This window comes from Pogona vitticeps, chromosome 2 (assembly GCF_051106095.1).
Source record: "Pogona vitticeps strain Pit_001003342236 chromosome 2, PviZW2.1, whole genome shotgun sequence".
In the NCBI taxonomy this organism is placed as follows: Eukaryota; Metazoa; Chordata; class Lepidosauria; order Squamata; family Agamidae; genus Pogona; species Pogona vitticeps.
The window spans coordinates 254,285,493-254,300,919 of record NC_135784.1 but is presented as its reverse complement, the minus strand read 5'-3'; the positions used below and the strand labels follow the sequence as shown (position 1 = coordinate 254,300,919).

The following is a 15,427-nucleotide window of genomic DNA, read 5'->3' as shown; positions in this document are numbered from 1 at the left end:
CTACTGTGTATGACTTGGCAAGGAGCAATATTATTACTGACACAAAATGTAAACTGTAGGGTGTCACACTTCGTAGTCTGCTAGGAATCCTTGGTTGATGTTTAATCCCTTTGATTAGGTCTTTAACATCTGTATTTCCCTCATTTCAGTTGTTTCTCTGTCCAGTTTTGTTCTGCAGTAGTTTCTTTCTTATAGCAGTTGCTTTCTGGTCATTCAAAGAGCATCCAGGCAGACTGAAATAGATTTTTGCCTGTTGCCATTTCTGATGTCAGATTTATGTCCATTAATCCTTTTGTGTCGAGATTGCCCTGTTTGTCCTATGTGAGCTGCAGAAAGACATTGGTGGAAAAGGTTGGCACAGATCACTTTATCAGAGGAACCAGTAAACAAGACCCTGATGTTGTGAGTGACATGGCTGGATCCTGTAATTGTGCTGCCAGAGTAGGTGTGGGGACAAAGCTGGCATCTGGGTTTGTAGCTGTGTCTGTTTCCTATCTCTTTGTCTGATGTGTTTCACAACCAATACAGCTACTTCTTTGAAAATGACCATAATTCAAGTAGCTGCCCTGATATTTGCTCATGTCTGTCTCTTGTTAACCTGAGCCTCTCCACTTCTTTCCTTTCCCTTGTTTCCCTAGAACAGATTGTTAAATGTCTTTTCCTGCTTGGCTGAAATGCTGTGTTTTGTAAGAGGTTTTGAAAGCATATCTCTCTCTCTTTCTGTGTGTGTGTGTGTGTGTGTGTGTGTGTGTGTGTGTGTGTGCGCGCGCGCGCGCGCACGTGTGCACCCGTGTGTCTTTCTCTCTCACTCCCTCTGTAATATAAAAGATATATAATTACAAAAAACAAAATCTAGGGCAGCCAAAGCTGTGCTTGCTTGCAGTGAGGAAACTCATTTCTTTCTGAAGGATAACAGTAATCTTTCAAGATCTTCCCCACAAGGGCATAGTGCGTTGTTTCCGTACTTCCTTGTATTTAAGTGAAAAGGATCAGAGGGAGATATGGGGAGACTAAGAGCCAGAAGCAGCTTCTCTATCTCATTTTTGTATGGGAACAAAAAAGCATTTCCAAGCCTAAGAAGCAGAAAAGGTGAGAAAGGTCTACAGGCAAAAGTGAACCTTGAGATTTGGTCTGAAGTATCTGTGGCAATGAGGCTTCATGACATTCCTTCATGAAGCAAACGAGGAAGATAAAGCTACATAATAAGGTGTGTTCACTATAATTCCCTTACGTGGATGTTCCGAAGAGAAGCACAATGAAGAGAAGCAGGCTTGTTATAATATTGTTTTAAGTTAATGCCAGTTTTAAAGTAGTTTGGAAAATTTGGGGTAATCTTAGCACTTCTAGTAAACCGGAAAGCTATCCACAAGGAGAATTATTATCACCATCTGTAAATCACCCTGTCAATTAGTGCTTTTATTCCACCTCTTCAGGCTCTAACTAAGTTGAAATACATCTTCTGGCTCAGCATCAGTTTTGGTACATATACACAATTGCACCTTAAAAGGCTTTAAATACTTCTAAAATACTTGCAGGTTGGGACTGAAGTAAGAAGATACAAAATAATGGATAGGAAATGGGGAAATGGGTGGAACGAAAGTGGTAGCAATTCCGATGACTCAGTGGCTTAAGTCTCTAGCTGCAGAGTTGGAGGTTGGGAGTCCGATTCCCCACTGTGCCTCTCTGACAGGGACTGGACTCTCAATGATCCATAGGTCTCTTCCAGCTCTGCATTCTAAGATGGTGGTCATCATTTTCATATTTACTGAGCAAGTAACTATGTTTTCTATTACCACATAGTTCAGTGAGAGTGTCCCCCTGTACAGTTTAATGAGTGATGAGACTAACCTCCTCCAATGGTGCACAAGGCAATTCCAGCAAGCAGTAGGACTGAAGGGTTGCTCCCTTCTTCTCCCCCAGATGATGGATGCAGAATGAAGCAAAGAATGGCAGTAGAAAAAGATACAGTGGACCCTCGACTTACGGAATTAATCCATATTGGAATGGTGGCTGCAGGTCCATTGACCTACAATGCATTGAAAACCGATTAATCCTGTAACCGGCCATTTTTGTTTCATTTTTGTTCCATTTTGGTTTTTTTCTGGTCTGTAGGTCGATTCTCCGGCTGCAAGTCGAACCTAAATTCTGCTGCCAGAGAAGTCTGCAACTCGAAAAGTCTTTAAGTGGAGCCGTCTGTAAGTCGAGGGTCCGCTGTATCTTTTCCCTTCCTCTTTCTCTCCCCCCAGTCCCAGAAATCTGCCTGAAGAATTCTAGGCAACCTGTGAGACCAGAAGTCCTAGAATTTTGAAAATCCCATCCCTGCTGGATTCATAAATGGAAGAGGCACCATAGGTCATGATGTAATCATATGTTGACTACCAGAGCATACCAAGGAATTTCAGAAGAAAATCAATTTGTATCTTACAGATCACAGGAGAGCCTTTCGCTGTGTAGACAATTTAAACCTATGGTTCATTAAAAGCAATGGGTGTGTGTTGTACGGTTTAATTGTTTTGAAGCATACTCTGGACAAGAGGCTACTTGTTGTGACAGATTATTGAGAAACATAATGTTTTTCTTTTGGCCAAGTGTCAGACAATGGTGTATTTTATACCTCTGTCTGCTCAAATTATAAACGGGGGAAGGGGGAGGGGGTTAGAGAAAGAAATATCGGTAGCTTCAGATGTGCAAATGGCACATTACAAGCAGAAAACAGTTGTGACCTGAGAGAACTCCAGTTGAAGCTGAAAGAAGAAAATGTGAAAACAAGACTGTAGCTGAACAGTAAGAAAACAAAAACCACGACTGCAGAAGAATTACATCACTTTAATCTTGACAATGAAGAAATCAGAATGGTCAAAGATTTTGTATATTTTGGTTCAATCATCCCTCTGAACTGAGTGCAGCCAAGAAATCAGGAGAAGGCCAAGACTTGGAAAGGAAGCTATGAAGGAACTAGCAACAATCCTTAAGAGTAAGAATATATCACTGACCAGCAAGGCAAAGATCATCCATAATATATGCTCCTCCAACTCCACCTGTTCGCTCTTTATAACATGTGACTTGGGGTGGCTTCACCCACAATCTGGAATTCAAGTGGGGACCCCAATGAGTGACAATCTCCTTCTGCAGTGCTGTCATTTCCACTACACTGATTGAAGTTATACAACAGGATTTTGGCAAATAAATCTATAACTAAGTTACATTATTATTATAACTTAGTGAGGGGTCACTTCACTCTTTTTGTACTGTAATTGTGACTATTACTGTTACAGCTAGGAAATGACCACAATAAACGGTGGTGAAGGAATATCACATGCTTCATATGCTACTTTGTGTTGTGCTTTCTGTTACTGCTGCATACTCTTTTGTGGATGCTGAAGTAAAACTGAGGTAAATTCGATGAAAGTGTGTTTTATATCACAGTGTTTTGTGGTGATTAATTTTTTTCTAATGATGAAAATAACTTTCTTGATTACTTCTGCAAACTGTGGAATTGATAAGCCTGGAAGTGGCTACTTATTTAAGATTAATTTCTTTGTTGGTTTATGTTTTCTTTTATTGTAATGAAAATTTAGTTTTTTAGCATTGGAATTAGATCTAAAGAGATTAAATTAGTATAGTATGTCGCACTCGAGTCGACCCATTGAATCAAGTGGGGATGTGGTGAGTCGACTTCTCCATAAGTTCCATTGATTCAAACAGGCCTACTCTAGTGGGACATGGTGGCGCTGTGGGCTAAACCGCAGAAGCCTGTGCTGCAGGGTCAGAAGACCAGCAGTCGTAAGATCGAATCCACACGATGGAGTGAGCTCCCGTCACTTTGTCCCAGCTCCTCGCCAACCTAGCAGTTCGAAAGCATGTAAAGATGCAAGTAGATAAATAGGTACCACCTCAGTGGGAAGGTAAAATTGTGTTCCCTAATCACACTGGCCACGTGAAAATAGAAACTGTCTTTGGACAAGTGCTGGCTCTACAGCTTGAAAAGCGGGATGAGGACCGCCCCCTAGATTCGGACACGACTGGACTAAAAATGTCACAGGGAACCTTTACCTTTACCTAGTGCCACTTAGTATGCTAAGCACCAGGATTTCAGCCATTCGTTTTGAAAAGTGACTTTCTATGTTTTAGATAAACCCACAACAATTCTCATCACTGCTCTGCTCAAAATATCCTGTCACTTGTGGAAACGACAACTAAATTCCTGCTATATGGCCATGTATTTGCATGATCCTGGAGGACACTTCTTGACTGCATGACTATCAGGGGGAAATATTCTGTTAATAGGTCATAAAAAGCAAAAGGTGGGGAATCTCCAGGTCATTATTATTTATCCATTTATTCATGCAATGTTGCTCTAGGGCATTTGCTGTGCGAGGGCACGAGCAGCGGAGTGCCAGACATCTGTGCAAGGCAGCCCTTGGAGACTTATTGAGGTTCTGATATCATTTAGTTGCTCAAATTGATTAAGTGCTAAGTTAAATCAGCCCAATTAATTGGCCACTAGAACTTTAATTAGTTGGCAGTCCTAATTATAAGATAAGCAAAAAAAAATATGAGAAGTGAGGCAGAATCAGAAATGTTAGATAAAGGCTTCTGTCTTTGGGACTTCGTATGGAGGTGTCATCTTACTTCATACAAAGTGCCTACTCCTCCAATGTCATAAGACTGTGGGGAGGGATGGAAAAAACTCCTTGCAAATCCTCCTGTCATCTTATATTATTCATACAGTGTTTTCTAGGGAAGTGATCATGGGCTAGTAAACATCCCTGTATTGCCCCAGAGCTGCCACAAGCTGTACAGCAAGCTACTGCGTTCCATTCTGCTTCTTATTCCAGCTGCTTTGTTTATGAGCTGTAAAATATTTCAGATCTCACATGTCCGCTACTCAAATCTGTGACTTTTGGCAAGGCACTCCTGTGATCCCACAGAGGTTTGTTTTGGACAAGTAGATGCATTGTCTATGAAGTTTACAAGAGGTCATTCTTCTGACAAAGCCTCAGATTATACCAGTGTATATATTTCACTCATACAGCACAGTGTCTTGGGGAATAGCACCAAAAAACCAAGGAAACAAGGAAAAAACATCCTGGTGCAAAGATATGCCTTGCCTTTGGATCGATACATTAATTTTTATTAACACCTTCAAAAAGCCTTTTCCAAGGTAAACTGTGGTCCCCAAGATTATACAAATGTAAGGGTGGGTGATACCTTTTTATTGGGCACTGAAAAATCATACAAGTTACAAACTTTCATGGATAAAGTTCCACTTCTTCATGCTCAGCACAACCCCTTCCTGGATAGTGCAGAAAAACTGTAGACAAAAGTCCAACAATTGATGATACATGTTTGAGAGATGATCCCAGTTCTCTTGAAGCTGTAGTCTCAGGCATCCTTGCAACATGGTTTGGAATCTTTTACTCTCTCTCTCTTTCTTAAGAACAAATTTTATATAGGAATTTACTAAATTTCTAAATTACTTCCTATTCAGGATGGGGGGGGAAGCTTCTTGTAGCAATTTTTTGTGTGGGCATGCTATAAAGTGGCAATTCAAGTAGCTTGAAGTGCACATTTCTCAGTTTAGAGAATATATAACATCAAAAAAAGTGGGCTGGCCCAAATTCCAGCTTACATGATCTATTTAATTTTTTACCAGAATACTGAAGTCTGCCCACCATACAGAGGTGACACCTACAGAAGAGTGACAAAGAGAGAGATATTTCCAAGACATCATGTCTATGCACTGGGAAACGACATATAAGTAAATGTAATGTGCTCAGAAACTAGGCTAACCGATTCACCATAAATGGGGACCCTGTTTTTTCATACTCTCAGGGCTGCAAAATTATAGACTCATTTATTTCTATTTCTATTTTTTGTTAAGCTCCTGAAGGCCATTCACCAAAACGTGTCATGCTTTTAAAACAAGAATAAAGTTTATCTCGTCTTTTTTACATTGTGAGATTCAGTCTCTCCTTTGGAACTCTGCCACTAGTGGATGTACCAATTCCCTGCTTTCTGCATTATAGTATTCAAACCTACTATTAGACATCCCATGTGCTTCTTCTTTGCCGTTATGCTCACCAGTATGTGTAGGCAGTTACAGGTGAGGTCAAACATGCTGAAGCTAAATCCAGATGAGACAGTTACTGAGGATGGAAGAGCGATAGATCTGGGTGAATGAGTATAACTAGTCCTTGATGGAATTCACTTCCTCAAAGGATCTGATGTGCAAGTTGGTGTTCTTCTGAACTCAGCAGTATCAGTAGAAGTGCACATGACATCGGTAGCCATGGGTGCCTTTTATCAGCTTCAACTGATTCACCAACTGCCACCCAGACTGGAGAAAGCTGGCCTTGCTATAATCAAACATACTCTGTTCAGAGTCGTTATCCTGTAATGTACCTGATGCCTCTGAAGGTAATTCAAAAGCTTCAGATGGTGTAGAATACAGTTACCTTCTTGGGGGTGGGAGGAGTGACTGGAGCAGCAAAAAAAAATTCTGTAGAAATAATATGAGTGAATATTGTTTCCCTTGCAGTCCTTAATGGCTTTGAATCAGGTCATCTGAAGAATTGCTTTAGCCTCACTGCCCTTAAGATGAACCACGGAGGCTCTCTTCCTAGGCCAGCAGGTGAGATCCATCGGATTGGTGGCAGGAAAAAAAAAAAAGAAGATTCCAAACGTGGCCTGTCTGCTGTGGAGCCTTCTGGAATCTCTGAGATTTTTTAAAAAATAAAACAATAAAATTGATGGGAGAAGGGAAACTGTAACTGAGCATGGGATATGGCCCTGCCCAGTTTTTGACTGTCATGCAAGGTATCAATCAATGGGAGTAGAATTTGCCTTCTGTGATGACATTCTCTCTGTTTGTGGCTGCTGCACACACTGGCTGAATGTGTGGTCAACCAGAACCCCTCTGTCATCACTGGGGTGTGACCCTTCTTTCTCCATGTCAGTGCATGAGAGGCATTGTATACCTTTTGTGCATTGTTTCCTTATGCTTCAGGTTAAGGCAGGAAGGAAGCAAGTGTGGCCCTGTAGAGGTTACGGCTCCATCAGCCCTAGTCAGAATAGTCAGTGGTGAAGGTTTACAGCAGCTGTAGTCCAAAAAATATTTGGAGGGCCAGAGTTGTTCGTCTCTGACTTGGGGTGTATAAGAAGTCATAAATTGACTGGTGGATTCTTTACCTCTTAAAAAGCTTGTATTGGGTCATTCCGGATCTTTTGTCCTCATTTGATATGCATACAACACACTATACATTTTATTATGGTCAATAATTTTTGTTTTTCCATAACTTGTGCAAAAAATGATAAACGCCGTTAAGCACAATGTAATAAAATCAGACATCTAGAAGGTGTTGATTGTATGGACTTTCTATTGCATGACACAACCCAGAAGCCATTAGTTTCATTGCAGCTTTTTCTTGCCTTGGACTTGTTACAGAAGTGAGAAAGTGGTATTTTGTTAAGTGTCTGGAAGGAAATGTCTTAATGGATACATGCTTTTACTAAAAACCATCTCAGGCATACATTCCTGTAATATTGTGGCATTGCCCAGAATTCTTCTTTACAGCTTTGAAGAACATTATTGAAAATGTATTGAGGAAGAGATTAGCAGTAGCCTAGCCTATTGTTTTTAAAGCAACCTTTAGTTAAACACACAGAGATATTCAGCCAAACATTCCATTTCATGAGGCCATTGTGTGGAAATGATCTTACTATGTGCCTTCTCGCATTGGCTTTTATAGTGTCAGCACAATTCCACATGATTTATAGACATTAAGTTGCCCATAAATAAGTAAACATCTATGCATCCCACCCTCACCACATCCCACCCACATCTCCTCAAGGGGCTCCCAAGCAGCTAGAGGGAAAAGGATAAATTCAGCCATAATTCTCCTCATATGTTACAACGGTGATGATTTTATTGACAGAGAAAGGTTCAGCAGCAAGATCTATCTTCAAACCCTTAAATGGTTTCATGTTAACTTATTTTTTTTCACCCACCTTCAGTGAGCAACAAATTAAGTTGAATTCTGAAGGTCCAAGGGGGAAGAAAACCCACTAAGAGCACACTTCTAAACAAGTGCTCTCTCTTAAACAATGGAAACCCAATTATAGCTTTGCTATTTCATTACACAAACAAGATCTCTTTATATTCCTTGCAGGGCACACAAATGTATTATCAGGCTCCTCTTTTTGTTAAAAAAAAAAAGCAAAATAAACCTAGAGTCATACATCAGCAGGATTGGACAAAGCTAAAACTAGATCTATGATGCTGGTGAATTCTGGCCTGCCTAGATTATTTTCTCAGAATTGCAGTATACACTACAGATACCCCATGGTTAGCAGCCACAATCCATTAAATTTCTGGATATATTATTTTGACATTCCTTTGTGACTGAGCAATCATGGCTGCAAATGAAGCCAGATGAAGGTATATTTTATCACCCTCTCTTTTTAACCTTAAGTAGAGACGTTCTTATGTAGAGACCCCACTGTATGCTTTTTCCAGCTTTTCAACTGATCCACTCTCAGCTGCCTTGTGTTTAAACCCCTTTGTTTGCCAGAGATATACAGTGGGGTCTCTACTTAAGAACGTCTCTACTTAAGAACAATCCAACTTAAGAACAGCTCCATTTGCTAAATTTTGCTTCTACTTGAGAACAGAAATCCAAGATAAGAACAGGAAAAAAAAACTTTCCTGCTCTTTTTTTAACCTTAGGTCATCTTAGGTTAAAAAAAAATTCTCCCCCTAGTGGTAGAGTACATATTAACCAGCTTTGCATTAGTTCCTATGGGAACTAATGCTTCAATGTACGAACGCACCTCTACATAACAAAAAAAAAAAAAAAAAAAAAACAGCCAGAACGGATTAATTGGTTTTCAGTCCATTCCTATGGGAAATTTTGCTCCAACTTAAGAACGTTTCAACTTAAGAACACCATACCAAAACGGATTAAGTTCTTAAGTAGAGGTTCCACTGTAGTTTCTATGGACGGAAAAGAGCAGATACGGATTAAATGGTTTTCGATGCATTCCTATGGGAAATGCAGATTCAACATAAGAACTTTTCAACGTGAGAACCACCTTCCAATATGGATTAAGTTCTTAAGTAGAGACCCCACTGTAGTTCCTTAACTTTGTTCCAAAAAAAGGGGGGGTCGTCTGCTCCAAGATCTGGCTGGCCCAAGACATGTTTCTGGTTGAAGTACAGTAAAGGTCAAGCTGGTGCCCACCTACCCACTTCACATACAGGCTCAAAGTGGACTGGCAGACAAATTTTGTGGGCCTTCAATAGGACAGGACAAGGGACAAAGCTCCCAGCAGTGGGAAATGGGCAGCAGACTCTACACGAATGGTTAGGGGCTCCCAGTATTCTCCCTCCCCACCACACTCAGCCTAATAATAAGATTAGCAACCCTGAAACATCACCTTATGTGTTTGGGAGAGGGGTTAAAAGAAATGACACACTGCACAGATTTATTCTGCTATGGAACGTTTAGCATATGACCCGAGGCTCTTGAAATGCTGTCATGAAAGCAACGCCCATTTTCTCTAAAGCACAGGTACAAACAGAATCAGGCTACCCAGATAAAATGACCATATGATCAATCTTGAACCGAAACGTCAGTCCAGTATAAAGTATTATCTTTGTCTTAACAGGGCAAGAGAGGTGACAAGGATATTCAAGCAAAGATAAGAAGATTAAAACATGCATGGTGATGAATTGTCCAATCTATGTTTCAGAGATAAAGTTTAATCTTTCAAAATGAGTGGAGGGAATAAAAATGGAAATTCTTGTATTTGTAACGCCACAGGAATATTATAGAGGGAAGGCAAAATTGTCTAAAAGGTACTTCTAAAAACCCAAGAGTTGAATGGTAAATTCAGACAAACCTGCATAGATCAGTTGGACGACATACAGTACAAACAGTGCAGTCCTAATTCAAAGATGCACTGTCTGTAGGAGTTTTGGAAGGGATGGAGACCTCCTGTGCCAGCAGACAAACCATTGTGCTATCAGAACTCCTTGTGCTGGATGATCTTCGAGATCTGCCAGGAAAAGCATTATCTGGCAAGAACAACTGAGCTGGCTAAGATCAGCCAGTTGAAAAGTCCAAAAGGGATGGAGGCAGGGGCAGGTTAAGAGAGAAATATAGCTCCTCCCTCTGTCGACATGGAGCCTAATTATTCTTGTGCAGCAGAGCAAATCAACACCAGATCCAAACCTCCTTCAGCCCAGAAACAAAGCCACTAATCTAGGCTAAGATGAGTGATGCCCAATCATTTGAAGCTCAGTGAAGAGTTAGATTCATCAGAGCTTCAACTGGCATATAGCCGATTCAGCTAGTCCTCAGACATGAGGGGTAGATACCATGGCTCCCATATGCATTTAAGAAACCTTTGTCATTGATGAAGGCAGAGAAATGGAACCACTTATTCACCTGTTTCCCACTGGGACCTGTCTTTGAAGATTTCTGTTCAAGGATCAACATGTCTGCACTTTCTTCTTTTCTGCAGTTATTCAACATGGCCTTGAAGAGAATTATTTATTAAACTAGAAAGGACTTTGGAAAGCATTTCTTCTCAACAGATTTCAAGTGCCTCTCAAAGCAGGGCATGAATTTCATTTCAGATCTAACATTGGTTTTTAGTTTTGTAGTTCAATACAACTTTATTTGAACTGTGCAGCTAAAGAAGTGAAAAGCATTATCTAGTAGAAATGGAGGTCCAAAGCATATATACACAAGGATCCTTGACCAGAGAGCTAGGGCAATACAAAGCATGTGAAATAGACAAGACCTTGACTCTCTTTTTGCAGTCTCTGCCCTCCTGCTGCCAGATGCTGTGCTCCTAGAGTTCCTGTTATAAGCAATATGATGGTTAAAAAGGAATGGGTCTCCAGTGCAGAAAAAAACAACTTTGCAAACTGCAGAGGCATTATTAAATGCTCTGGTGTGCTTCTCAATAGTGCTCTGTGGTGCAGAAATGAAATCTGTCATCCTTCTGCAACATTAAGTTAATGCTGAATTTCAGGAGCAATTTTGCAGTAGAGCGAGGGTGTACTGCCCAAATTGGCTGGGAGGTGCTAAGCTGTATGGGAGCTGCTAGACATTTAGAGACTGGATAGTTTTCTGAAAGGTACCCTGTGTGGAAAGTAATGAGCAACGAGACTATCAAATCCCTCATGCCTTTGAGCTCTTGCAGAGCTTAGCTCCTCCCTCTGTCTACATGGAGCCTAATTATTCTTGTGCAGCAGAGCAAATCAACATTGTACAAGGCAATTCTTAAAAGTGGGGGTAATCAAAACAAAATAATTATAACTTAGAAATTGGATTTTGGATCAGCACCAAATTTGGCGCAGATGTAGCCGAAGTCCACTCTTGACAGTCTACCATTCACACTTCTCAAAAAACAGCCCTGACAATTACTTTGTATTTGGGTGAAAAATGGTTAACTGATGAAAAAAAAAAAGGAGTCCACTTCCGGGATTTTTCAATGTTAGGTGTCACTTTGTGAATGGTGGTGAGCACAAGAGGGTATCCTGTAGCATTCAGGAGAGGGAAGGAGAGATCTCTCCCCCCCCCGCCGCATGCACATCTCCGTGGCCCAGCCCTGGGAACCCCTGGTCTGCAGGATACCCTCTTGTGCTCACCACCATTCACGAAGTGACACCTAACATTGGAAAATCCTGTGATTAAAAATACTTGATTTTTTTTAATATTTTTTTTATTTATTTATAACTATAACAAAAAAATCATATACATAAAACATATACACTTACAACACAATAACAGTGTTCCCCACCACCATATACGGGACCTCTTGCCATATTCTTCTTTTTCTTCTTCTTCTCATTCTTCTTCTTCTATTGTCCTCCTCTCCAGAACTGCATAGATTCTTGATTTGGAGCTCTCCCTTTTCCCCTTATTAACACATATTCCAAAAATTTGTCCCATATTACATAAAAATTATTCTTTTTCAACTCTCCTTTCTTCATCTTTAAATTACAAGTTAATTTATCATTTAATGCTATATTCCATATTTCTTTATACCATTCTTCAATTTGTAATTCAGTCTTTAATTTCCACTGTCTAGCAATAATCAATCTAGCTGCTGTTATTAGATTAGTTATCAATTCTTTAATCATTTTGTCATATTCCACGTTCTCATATATTGATAACAAAGCAATCTCAGCCTTACATTCTATATCTTTTCCACAGATACAACTTAATTCTTTAAAAATTTGTTTCCAAAAACTTTGTACCTTTTCACATTCCCACCACATATGAAAGTATGTACCAACTTCTTTCTCACATTTCCAACAGACATTCGGATGACTGGTGTTAATTTTGTTTAATTTTACCGGTGTTAAATACCATCTTAAACTAAGTTTAAAAATTTTTTCCTTTATTCTTACTGACATCAATCTTAAAATCCTCATTTTCCATATCCTCCTCCATTCTTCTTCATTTATTCTTTTCCCAATATCTTGTTCCCACACCAATTTCAATCCTTCTTTCTCACTTTCTTCTTCCTCTAAATTAAGAAGTGAATAAATTTTACTCACTGTACCTTTTACTGAGTCAGTCATCTGAATGTCCTCATATGAGAGTAAAAATTGCTCAAATTTTGTGTGTTCTCTACCTTTATTATATTTATTTGCCCATTCCTTAGTCCATCTTTCCAGTTGTACATAGTTCAACCATGAAATAGTCTTGTTTTGAAATACTTGTTTCATTTGATCTATCGATCTCATTTTATACAGCCAATCTTTCAGTCTAATCACTTTTTCTTCTTTAAATAAATCCATATACACCTTCATATTGGTAGGAAAATCTTCTATTTCTGTCACTAATCTAAATGGAGAGTATGATGAACATAAATTCTTTTTATACTTATACCATATATTTAACAGTGTCTTTAAAAAAGGATTATTAACTTGACTTATTTTGTCTTTCTTACCTTTAGCAAATAAATATTTTTCTATATTTCCTTGTAATTCTGATGATTCCATTTCCCACCAAATTAACCTTTCCAGATTATATATAATTTCACAAATAAACCTCAGTTGGTTAGCTAAATAATAGTTTCTTATATTTGGCAAACCTATACCACCTTTTTTTGTTGTTTTATACCAATACTTTTTATTTATTCTAGATTTCTTCCCTTCATTACAATATTTGTTAACTATTCCTTGCCAATATTTTAACTCATCCTCTGTTAACTGCATTGGTAACATTCTGAATAGAAAATTAATTTTTGGTAAAATTTTCATTTTTACCAATGCAATCTTTCCAAACCAAGATAATTTGAACTTATCATATTCTTGTAGTTTCTTATTAATTACTTCCTTTAGTTTGTTATAATTATAATCCTTTATCTTTTGAATATTTTTCGCTAAATCTATTCCTAAGTATTTAATTGTTTTACATATTTTAAAATCATGTTTTTCAGTAAACTTTTCTTGTTCTATTCTACTATAATTAAACAACATTAAGTCAGATTTTTGCCAGTTTATGTTTAATCCGGTTATTTTTCCAAATAGTGCATCAAAAGAAGATATAGAAACTTATATTAAAGAAAATGTTAAGAGTGAAATATCAGAGGACGATAAAAAAGACTTAGATAAAGAAATAAAAGAGGAAGAGATTATAGAGATAATTAATAAACTAAAATATGGTAAAACCCCAGGTTTTGATGGATTAGGTTCGGAATACTATAAAACCTTTAAATCAATATTGATCCCTAAATTAAAAGTGCTTTATAATGAAATCTTGGAAGGAGAGAGGATACCAGATTCATGGAAACATTCATTGATAACTCTTATCCCAAAACCTAATAAAGATCTAACAGACCCAAGTTCATATAGGCCTATTTCTTTACTAAATCAGGATGCAAAGATATTTACAGCAATACTTGCAAATAGAATTAATAAATTTATTATAAAATATATCAAAGAGGATCAGAATGGTTTTTTGAAAGGTAGGCAAATGGAAAACTTAACTAGGAGGGTTTTGAATATTATACACAATATAGAAAAAAATAAACTGAAGGCAGGCATTTTATCATTAGATATATTTAAAGCATTTGATTGTGTGGAATGGCCAACATTAAAGACTTTGTTAAAGGGTTGGGGTTTTGGAAAAAAGTTTAGGGGGATAATAGATCAATTATATTTAGAGAATACCTCTGTAGCAATAGTTAATGATGGGATGACAGATCAAATAGCTCTTGGCCGAGGTACTAGGCAAGGTTGTCCTCTCTCTCCAGTTCTGTTTTGCCTGGTTATTGAAATGTTGGCAAATGTAATTAGGAACGATGATTTAATTGAAGGTATAGGAGAAAAGAAGACAAAGATTAATTTATTTGCGGATGATTCCTTATTGACAGTGAAAAACCCGTTAGAATGTATAGATAAAATTAAAACACACTTAGAAAAATTTGTGATTAAAAATACTTGAGAGGACTTTGATTTTTTGGCAAAATTCCCAAGAATTCTGGCTGGTGAAATTCTGCAGACTTCTGTGAGCTATAATCTAACAAATACAAGCATACAATGTATACCGGTGTGTGTGTGTGGCAATTTAATACCACCCCACTTCAGAGTCAACTATTCCTGCTTTATAATAGTGACTGAAATCCTGTTGCATGGCTGTATTCATGCAACAGGAATGACATCATGGAAAGTGGCAGGGTACAAACTGCCAGTTTTGGTCACTAGCTCAACCGGTGTTCCATAGTTCTAAGCCCTTCCTCCTCTGTACCCTGTTTCCAAGTGGGCACCCACTGGAGGGGGCTGGGCTCAGAACCACAGAGCACCTGTTGAGCTGATGGTCAAACCAGCACAAACCACCAAACTGGAGGCTCCTGCCCATCTCAACTGCTAATTAAAGGCTTCTTTTGTGAGTTCGGGGTGAGCGCAGGCTGTGCACAATGAGATGAAATTGTGAGCACCCAAGAATTTTAGAAAGAAGCCCCTAACCAGTAGCTATCTGCCTTAGCTGATTGTCTAATTCCTATTGCCCAGGAGGATTGGGGCCATAGAAACAACCATCCCACTTTCTTTTTCTACAGATGGCTGTAGAAAGACAAGAAGAAACGATACCTTGTATTACTGAACTCACCCACTCTCCCCATCCTGCTGAGAGCAATATGATTTTGCTTTTCTCTTAACCTTTTTATAATGTGAAAATTGTACCTGGAAGTTCAGTATGTTAGAGCAGCTTTTCAAAGAGACATATTGTTATCATTTTGAACACAGCTTGAGTGGGAGATTCTCCAGTCTGCTAGCCTAAATACCAATTTTTCATTCTGTTACTTTCTTGTGTTGGGTTTTCACCACCATTACAGGCACCAGGAGTGTTTTGTCATTTCAGATAAGCAATATTAGCCTCAGCCCCTTGACATTATCCATAAA

The 15,427-nt window shown here is 38.7% G+C and overlaps 1 long non-coding RNA gene across 1 annotated transcript in view; it reads right to left on the bottom strand.

Moving 5' to 3' along the window:
• The window catches only part of LOC140704211 (uncharacterized), a 40,348-nt gene extending 24,921 nt beyond the window's left edge, over positions 1-15,427 (bottom strand). Inside the window, exon 1 of the long non-coding RNA XR_012083340.2 lies at positions 15,209-15,427. This is a non-coding gene — a long non-coding RNA (uncharacterized LOC140704211). The remainder of the gene's footprint in view (positions 1-15,208) is intronic.